The sequence below is a fragment of the Suricata suricatta genome, chromosome 9 (genome assembly GCF_006229205.1).
Source record: "Suricata suricatta isolate VVHF042 chromosome 9, meerkat_22Aug2017_6uvM2_HiC, whole genome shotgun sequence".
NCBI lineage: Eukaryota > Metazoa > Chordata > Mammalia > Carnivora > Herpestidae > Suricata > Suricata suricatta.
Window position 1 is genome coordinate 51,758,221 of NC_043708.1, and position 10,068 is coordinate 51,768,288.

At 33.9% G+C, this 10,068-nt stretch overlaps 1 long non-coding RNA gene across 1 annotated transcript in view; it reads right to left on the minus strand.

Moving 5' to 3' along the window:
- The window catches only part of LOC115301624, a 29,914-nt gene that overhangs the window by 18,839 nt on the left and 1,007 nt on the right, over positions 1-10,068 (minus strand). The window lies entirely within an intron of this gene.

Consider the following 10,068-nt stretch of genomic DNA (forward strand, 5'->3'; position numbering starts at 1 on the left):
TTGGTAACTTAGGGCTTTGTTTTAGACTCTTTTCTTTTCAGGTTCTGGCTGATTTTTATGATTCCATTCTTTCCTATCATGGTAGGCAAAATTCTGAAATGACCCTGTTACCTGATGTAGTCTCTTCTCTTTGAGTGTGAGTAGGTCTGAATACCATGGGAGAGTCAATAGTTGATATAGGATAGTCGATTAGGTTATGTTATATAATAAAAATGATGGGTAAAACTATATTATGTAAGATTCTATTGTAGCACATGGAAAAAAAATTGTCCACATGGCTAGAACTTGAAGGCAGCCCCTAGGAATTGAGAGTGAATTTGGTGGACAGCCAGCAAGAAAATTGGGACGTCAGTCATATAACCACTGAGGATTGAGTTTTAACACTCAGTGAGCTTGGAAGAAGAACACTAGCAGCAGATATGATTTCATTCCAGGCTGACACTGATTTAAGTGAGATCCACTGGTCTGATATAGATCAGAGGACCCAGATAACCTGTATCTTGCAGATAAGATAGTAAATTTGTGTTGTTTCAAGCTGCTACATTTGTGGTAATTTGTTATACTGCAAAGAAACCAATGCATCTCCTTCCTTCTTGTTCCCACGATCATTCCAAATACAGAAAAGAAGAAATTTCCAATCTTTTATACATTTATATGGTATTTAAAACAAAATAACAGTCTCCCTTTTCAGATCTATTGAATTGAAATTGACAACATATTTATAGGGTACAATAAAAATATATTTAGTATTTTTATTTTTAAAAAATTTATTTATTTTTGAGAGAGAGAGAAAGAGAGAGAGAAGCAGAAGGAGAGAGAGAGATAGAATCTTAAGCAGGCTCTGCATTGTTAGTGCAGAGTCTGAAGTGGGGCTCAAACTAATACATGAGTCCATGACTTGAACTAAAATCAAGAGTAGTATGCTTAACCAACTGAGTCACCCAGGTTCCCCCAATAAAAATATATTTAAACTGTACAATGATATGATATATATATATCAAAAGTGAAATTATTCCCCAAATCAGGGTAATTAACATATCTAACACCTCAGATAGTTGCTTTTTAATTATTTTAATTATTTTAATTCTAGTGTAGTTAACATACAGTGTTATAGTGGTTTCAGTTGGTTAGTGATTCAATAGTTCCATATACTACTCAGTGCTCATCATGGTAAGTGTATTCTTGATCCCCTTCACCTATTTCACACACCCTCCCCTCTTCTGGTAACCATCTCTTTATTCTCTATAGTTAAGAGTCTGTTCTTTGTTTTATCTCTTTTTCCTTTGATTCTTTTGTTTCTTAAATTCCACACACTAGTGAAATCATATGGTACTTGTCTTTCTCTGACTGGCTTACTTCACTTAGCATTATACTTTCTAGATTCATCCAGGTGGTTGCAAATGTCAAAATTTCATTCTTTTTTGAGTATTAATTTTGTATCCTGTCACCTTACCGAATTCATTTATCAGCTCTAATAGTTTCTGATGTAGTCTTTAGAATTTTCTATCACATCAGCTGCCTTCTTCCTTATCAATTTAGATGCCTTTTATTTTTGTTTTCTGATTGCTGTGGCTAGGACTTCTAGTACTATGTTGATAGAAGTGGTGAGATTGGACATCCGTGTCTTGTTTCTGACCTTAGGGAAAAGCTTTCAGTTGTTCCCCGTGGAGTATGATGTTATTAGCTGTGGGGTTTTCACATAAGGCCTTTATTATGGGGAGGTATTATGTCTAAGCCTCCTTTGTTGAGGGCTTTTATAATGAATGGATGTTATACTTTGTCAAATGCTTTTCCTATATCTATTGAAATGATCCTATAGTTTTTATCCTTTATCTTATTGATGTGATGTATCAGTCTGATAGGTAATAAATGTTGTTGTGGATGTGGTTCCCACAGGTGATGTGTTTATGCTGGAGGACAGGGGAGGGAAATGGTGTCTGCTGGCTACTTCATTCTTGGAGAAGTCACTCAGGGAACTTCCCCTCTGGACATGCTCCTCTGGACACTGAGTTTAGTAAGTAACTCCCCCTCCTATATTCCCCAGGTGTTTTTCAAACTGTTGTTTCTCTGTTATATCTCCGAAGGCTGTTTGTTGTGATGTCTCTTTAAGGGCAGGGACTCAGCTTCCTATTAATCTCCAGGCTCTCCCAGAGCCCAGCCAGCTGATTTTAAAAATTCCAGACTTCTAATTTTAAGAACTCAGGAAATTTGGTCCCTCTAGTTTTCAAAGCCAAATGTTTTGGAGATTTGTCTTCCCCTTATGGGCTCCCTAGTGTGAGGGTCTGTTTCTCTCCCCATTCTGTGCCCACAGATCCCTCCCTCCCATAGTTGGCTCATGGTCTACTTAGCTCTCCACCATGTCTCCACACTTCCTATCCTCTTCCATGTGATTTCTTCTCTGCCTTTACTTGTGGAGTTTGTTCTGCCAATCTTTGAGTCATTTTCTGGGTTATTTACGCTGATTTGGGTGTTACCTAGTTGTATCCCAGTGACAAAGTGAGCCTAAGTCCGCCTACTCTTCCATTTTGGAAGAACTCCATGATTTTTAAATTATTTGAGGTGAGAATACTTAACATGTATTTTCTTAGCAAATTTCAATTAAACGATATGGTATTATCAAGCATAGTCACCAGGCTATACCTTACACCCTCACACGTTGTCTTATAACTAAAAGGTTGTATCCTATTACCAACCTCTCTCCATTATCCCAACCACCCAGACCCTGGTAAACACAACTCTACTCTTTTTAGTATGTGCCTGAGGCAGCCGAGGTATGAGTTCAATCTTTATGAAAAATTTTAAGATTCCATATGTAAGTGATCCCTTGCAGTTTTTATTTTTCCCTGTCTGGTTTATTTCAGTTAGCGTTTTGTCCTCCAGGTTTATTCACATTTTCACAACTGGCAGGACTTCCTTTTTTTTCTTTTTAAAGGCTGAATAATATACCATCACACACACACACACACACACACACACACACACACACATACTTTCTTTATCCACAATGATGGAACATTTAGGTTGTTTTCATATCTTAGCTATTGTGTATAATGGTGAAATGAACATGGAATGTAGATATCTCTTCAAGATAAAGTGATGTTGTTTCCTTTGGATCTATACCAAGAAATGAGATTAATGTATCATATGGTAGTGCTATTTTTAATTTCTTGAGAAAACTCTAAACTGTTTTCATACTGGCTATGCCAGTTTACATTCCCAAAACTATATGAGTTCCTTTTCTCTATGTCCTTACAGTATTTGCTATCTCTTGTCTTTCTGATAGTAGACCTCCTAACACATGTGAAGTAATATCTCATTGTGGTTTTGATTTGCATTTTCCTAATGATTAGTGATGTCCAGAGGCTTTTCATATACCTATTGACCATTTGCATGTCTTCTTTGGAAAAATGTTTATTCAGGTTCTTTGCTCATTTTTTCACTGTGTTATGTTTTTTTAAAATTTTTGGCTCTTGAGTTGTATTTTGTATTTGTTCTTTATATAATTTGGATATTAGTCATTTATTGTATAAATGATTTGGAAGTATTTTCTCCCATTACATAGCTTGCCTTTTTATTTTGTTGATAGTTTATTTTCTTGTGCAAAGCTTTACTTGATGTAATTCCATTTGTTTTTCTTTCTTTACCTTTGCTTTTGGTGTCAAATAAAAAAAATCATTGGCAAACCCATGTCAAAGCATGTACCCTTATGCTTTTAAGTTTTATGGTTATAGGTACTATGTTCGTTTTTAATCCATTTCAAGTTGATTTTTTGTGAGTATAATATTTGTAAGATATGAGTCCAGTTTAATTCTTTTCATGACCCTCTTTTCCCAACACAATTTATTAAAGAGTCTATCCTTTGCACATTATGTATTCTTGGTACCTTTGTCAAAAATTAATTGATAATTTATCTTTGGGCTTACTTCTGGGCTCTCTATTCTGTTTCACTAATCTATGTATCTGTTTTTATGTCAGTACCATATTGTTTGATTACTATAACTTTATGTTGTAGTCTGAAATCAGAAAGTGTGATGTCTTCACCTTTGTTCATCTTTGTTAAGTTTGCTTTAGCTATTCTGGGTCTTTTATGGTTTCATATGAATTTCAAGATTTTTTTTCTATTTTTGTGAAAAGTACTATTAGAATTTTGAAAGGAATTGTATTGAATCTGTAGATGAATTTGGCCAGTATTGGCATTTTAACAATATTAATTCCTCCATGAATATGGGCTATATTTGCATTTATTTGTGTCCTCTCCAGTTTTTTCATCAATGTCATACAGTTTTCAGTGGGCAGATCTTTTAACTCTTTGGTTAAATTTATTTAATTATTTAAAGTCATTAAAATTTATTATTTATTTATTTAATTGTATTTAATAATTAATTATTAATCAAATCAATTATAAATTTAAATAATTAAAAATTATTTTTCACACTAATATAAAAGAGCTGATCTCCTTAATTTATTTTTCTGATAGTTTGTTAGTATATAGGAATGTAACTGATATTTGTATGTTGATTTTGCAACTTTATTGAGTCTGTTCGTTATAACAGTTTCTTTTGGTAGAGTCTTTGGGTTTTATATGTAAAATATGTTATCTGCAAACAGAGTCAATTTTTATTCTTCCTTTTTGACTTGGAGGCCTTTTATTTCCTTTTCTTCCATAAGGACTCTGGCCAGTACTAGTAATATGTTGGATAGAAAGGGTAGGCATGTTTTTTTCCTGATCTCAGAAAACAGCTTCAGCTTTTTATTGTTAAGTATGATGTTAGCTATGGGTTTATCATAGACGATTTATAATGTCAAGGTACTTTCCATCTATACTTAATTTTTTGAGTGTTTTTATCATGAGAGGATGTTTAATTTTATCAAATACTTTTTCTGCATCTATTGAGACAGTTACGTAATTTATCCTTTGTTTTTTAGTGTGCTATATTACATTCATAGATTTGTGTATGCTGAACTGTCATTTGCATCCCAGAGATAAATCCCACTTGATCATGGTGTATTATCCTTTTAATGCATTATTGAATTCAGTTTGCTAATATTTGGTTGAGAATTTTTACATGTATGTTCATCAGAGATATTGGCCTGTGACTTTTATTTCTTATAGGGTTCTTGTCAGACTTTGGTGTCAGGTGATGCTGGTTTCATAAAATAAATTTGGAATTGTTCTCTTTAATTTTTTTGGAGGGTTTGCTCTCGGCAGTTTTTGATTACTGATTTAATCTCCTTGTTATTGGTTTTTTTCAGACTTTCTATTTCTTCATGATTCAATCTTAGTAGGTACTAATTTTCTAGGAATGCATTAAGTTCTTCTAAGTTATCAATTTGTTGGTGTTAATTGTTCATAATAGTCTTTTATGACCCAAGGTATCCTTTGTATAAGTTGTAATGTCTTCTCTTTCATTTCTAATTTTAATTTTGTCTTGTCTCTTTTTTATTAGGCAAGCTACAGATTTGTCAACTTTATCTTTTGAAAAAAATATGTTACATTAATTTTTCCTATTGTCTTTCTAGTATTTATTACATTTATTTCTGCTTTGTTCTTTGCTATTTCCTTTCTTCTTCTATCTTTAGATTTAGTTTGTTCTTTTTTTTAGTTCCTTGAGGTGTAAAGTTATTCATTTGATACTTTCCTTTTTAAAATGTAGGCACTTATTACTATAAGCCTCCCTCTTTGAACTACATTTGCTTCATCTCTTAAGTTTTGCTAAATTATGTTTCCATTTTATTTGTTTCAAGAAACTTTTGACTTTTCTTTTGATTTCTTCTTTGACCTGTAAGTTGTTTGCTAGTATGTTGATTAACATCCATATATTTGTGAATTTTCCTATTATCTTCTTGTAAATTATTTCTAATTTTATACCATTTTGTTAGCAAAGATGCTTGATATTGTCAGATGCCGGAGTCCAGCTCCATTGGGTCCAGGGTTCCCTGAAGGATGGATGGTGTCAGCAAAAGGGAATGAGAGAGGCTTGAGTTTCTTTCTGATCACCAGGCAGGCATCTCTGCTCTGTATGTTTTGGTGTCTTTATTTATAGGTCAAACAATAGCATGACATCAGAAGGTGGAATTTTTACAATGAGTAAATTTCTGTGATAAGATGCTTTGAAAAGTGTACAGAAATAGGGTTTACAGAGACATTCTTGCAGAACTATTCTAATTATAGTGAGGTAGTAAATTTTTACAACTAATAGGATAACAGGATGTTCCTAGTTAAAGCAGATATCATACACATTTGTTTAAATAAATAACACTAAGATTAAGTCATAGGTTGAGTGATATATAGATAGGTTAGGAGTTATTTTATCTGGCTCATTAACCACAAGAGAAGGAATGCTTGTTGACAAGTTGCTTGAGAAAACCCTTCTTTGATGTAGGCACAATAGGGGCCCTATGTGCATTAGCCTTGCACCTGGCTTTTTGTCTTAATTATTTTCTTATCCATCCTCATAACAGATATCAGTACAAGGGAGGATATTTGTAGAATGTAGGCTTTAGGGAAGGGACTACTATACATCACCAATTAGCAAAGGTGTAAGTAGTAACTTATGTCCTGCCCTAGTCTGTTTCTCATCTCTAAGTTGGGCTCTCTTTCTCCAGGCCAGAGTTAATTGTAACTCTTGAGTTCTTAACCCCCCTTATTATTTATGTCTTGAGTCTGCAAGGCTCATTTGAAGAGACTTTTAACAAATATCTACAGTGCTTTGATCTAAAATCTTCTTTGTAGGGGTGGGAATATGCTTCTTCTCATGAGGTCTCTGTGTGGGGAATATCTGTCTGATTTGGAATATTGTGAGGCCTAGTCAATAACAGCAGGCTCATTCCCAATATGAGCCAGTAGCAGAAGGAGATACCAGTTTTGCTTCTCATGGCAGGAGCTGTGCAAACAGCTGCCATTTCCTCACTGTGACTGTGTCATCCAGTGAGGCCGGTGTGGCTCCCAGCAGTCAGACAACATGTGATCTATTCTGGAGAATGTTTTGTCTGTGCTAGAAAAGAATATTTTCCTTCTGTTGGAAGGAATGTTTATATCTGTCTGTGAGGTCCGTCTGATCTAAAGTGTAGTTCCAGCTCAAGTTTCTTATTAATTTTCCATTTGGATTATCCATGAATGAAAGTAATCGAGTTACCTACTTTTATTGTCTCCTTGTCCCTTCAGCTCTCTTAATATTTTCTTTGTGTATGTAGGTGTCCTGACATTGGGTACAAACATATTTATAATTGCTATATTTAAAATAATAATACTTCTTAGAGTCTGCATGTCAATGCATCATCAGCCCCTCATCTACTTCTTCAGTCATATTCTAATGAATGATTTCCTTTGCTCTCTTAGCCTTTCCTCTTGCCACAGAAGATTTAAAAAATTTTTAGTTTCTAGAATTTTCTTCCTATTGTTACTCCCTTGGATCAGTTGGATGCTCTCTCCTATAAACCCCTTTTTGTCCTATTATTCCAGGTAAAGTATATTTTCTTTTCACTAACAATATTTCCCACAACTTTTAAATTTGTGTATTCAGGTTTTCCCAATAGACTGTGAGATTCACAAGGACAGGAAACAATGTCTTTTGGTATTCTTGTTTCTTCAATACCTGGCAACTGTCCCTAGAATACCTAGATGTCCAAAAAATATTTCTTGAGGGAATAATTATTTCCAAAATTAAGTAGAATTGGAAGTGAAATTCTTGGCAAATGGTATACACACTTTAGAAACATTTGATAATTACTTTCAAATTATCCAGAATAAAGTTTGTATCAATTCAAACTTCTGCTAGTAATGTATGAAGCTATTTATTTAATACTACTCATTTTGGGGGGATATTTCTTTAAAATAAATCTTTGCTAATGTTACCGTGGTATTTTAATTTTTATTTTAGAAGAGACGTTGATTTCTTTTCTATGTTAATTACTCACATATTTTACTTCAGTTTTCTATTCATGTCCTTTTTACTTCTTTTTATTGTTAACTTTGTACTGATTTCTAAAATCTTTTAGTATATTAAATATAGCCCTTTGTCTATGAGATATCTTGAACTTATTTTTCCTAGATTTTCATTGTACTTTAATTTTTTTTAACTCACAGAGATTTTAGAATCTTATGGCTTCTATCCCCATCCTTCCACTGAAATTGCTCCTAACTAAAATTACTAATAATCTTGTAGTTATTATGTCAAATGGGCATTTTTCTGACTTCATCTTATTTGATCTACTGAGAATTAAGCAATAATGGTCATAGTTTAGATATTTGGTTTATATTGATTTGAAGCATCTCTATCACCTCTAAATCATAGCTTTTGAAGTTATTATAATTAAAAATGAAATTAAGTGCCACTCAGCAAATTTGTTTTTGGTTACATTAAATGCAAATCATCAGGTACAAGCCTTTCAGCAAATCCCTCTGCTTTATGATGATGGAAGTGAATCAAGTAATGTATGAAACCAAATGCTAGACCTGATTCAGAAATAAACAAACTAGCCCTAGAGATTGAGAAAGAGTTGAAAGTACAACATTCCAAGCAGAAATCAGAAATATGGGGCTCTGAAAAAATGTTGTATTAGTTTCCTAGAGCTGCTGTAAGAAAGCACCACACACTGGATAAAAAAACAGAAATTTTATTCTCTCACAGTTCTAGAGGCTTGAAGGTCCAAATCATTGGTGGAGCCATGCTCTCTCTGAAGCCTATAGGAAGGAATCCTTTACCACTTCTTTTAGCTTCTGGTAGCCCTAAGTATTCCTTGCTTTGTGGCAGCATAACACAATTATCTGTCTTCATCTTCATATGAACATCTTCCCTCTGTGTCTCCCCTCCTCCCCAAACTTATATTTTTATAATGACAACTTACCTGATTACATTTGTAAAGACCCTAGTGCCATGTACCTTGTTGCAAATGGAAAAATTTCATTCTTATGGATGAGTCATATTCCACTGTATACATATCTTCTTTATCCATTCCTCAGGTGATGGAAATTTGGGCTCTTACCAGAATTTGGTTATTGTTAATAGTGCTGCTATAAATATTTTAGTGCATGTGTCCCTTTGAATCAGTATTTTGTATTCTTTGAATAAATTCCTTGTAGTGCAATTGCTGGGCTCTAGGGCAGTTCTATTTCATCTTTTTGAGGAAACTCTATATTTTTTTCCAGAGTGGCTATAACAGTCTGCATTCTCACCAACAATGTAAGAGGATTCCCCTTTCTCCACATTCTCACCAGCTTCTATTGTTTCCTGAGTTGTTAATTTTAGCCATTCTTACAGGTGTGAGGTGGTAGCTCATTGTGGTTTCCATTTGTTCTAGATCAACCCAAAATGTACTTTGATGATACTCCATAGAGTGTCAGAAACTTGATTACAAAAGTCTCATGCAATGTGTGACAGATGCAATTGAGAAGAACACCAGACCACAAAGCATTTGATAAACAACCTAGTCAAACTATAGCAGGTCTGATGAAAACCTATGTCAGTTCTTTTGTAAAATTACTATTGTTTTACTTCATTTTGTTAATTCTTAGAAAGATAGAACATAGCATAGCAGCATAGACAAAAATTAAGGCAAAGTTGAGATGTAGGGCAAGCAACATAGTTTCAATCATAATTGTCCAATAACACTGAACAGATATTCACTGATCCCTGCCAAGAGACTGAGTTTGGTTTAGGGACCTGGTCAAAGAATGTGAAAAGTGTTGATTTGGCTAAGATAGCCTAACTATAATTATGAGTATGCATATCAAACAAGAATAATTATTCACGACATTTTTTTATTTCCTAGGGGCATAAAGAAATTTAAAAACATTTCTAGATAATCAAATCATAATGATTGTGTACATATGTTTATTGCTTTGCCCTGTGACAACATTTTAAAAGTCTGTTTTCTCCTATTTAACTTTTGGTAGATTAAAATAATATGCTTAAGCACCACTCACTGCTTGCTTTTCTTGAAGCTAGATCATTCTGAAAATTTCCTGTTAGACCTATGAGTGCAAACATATGGTTTCTGTCCTTCTCTACCTGGCTTACTTTGCTCAGCATGACACCCTCAAGGTCCATCCACTTTCCTACAAAAGGC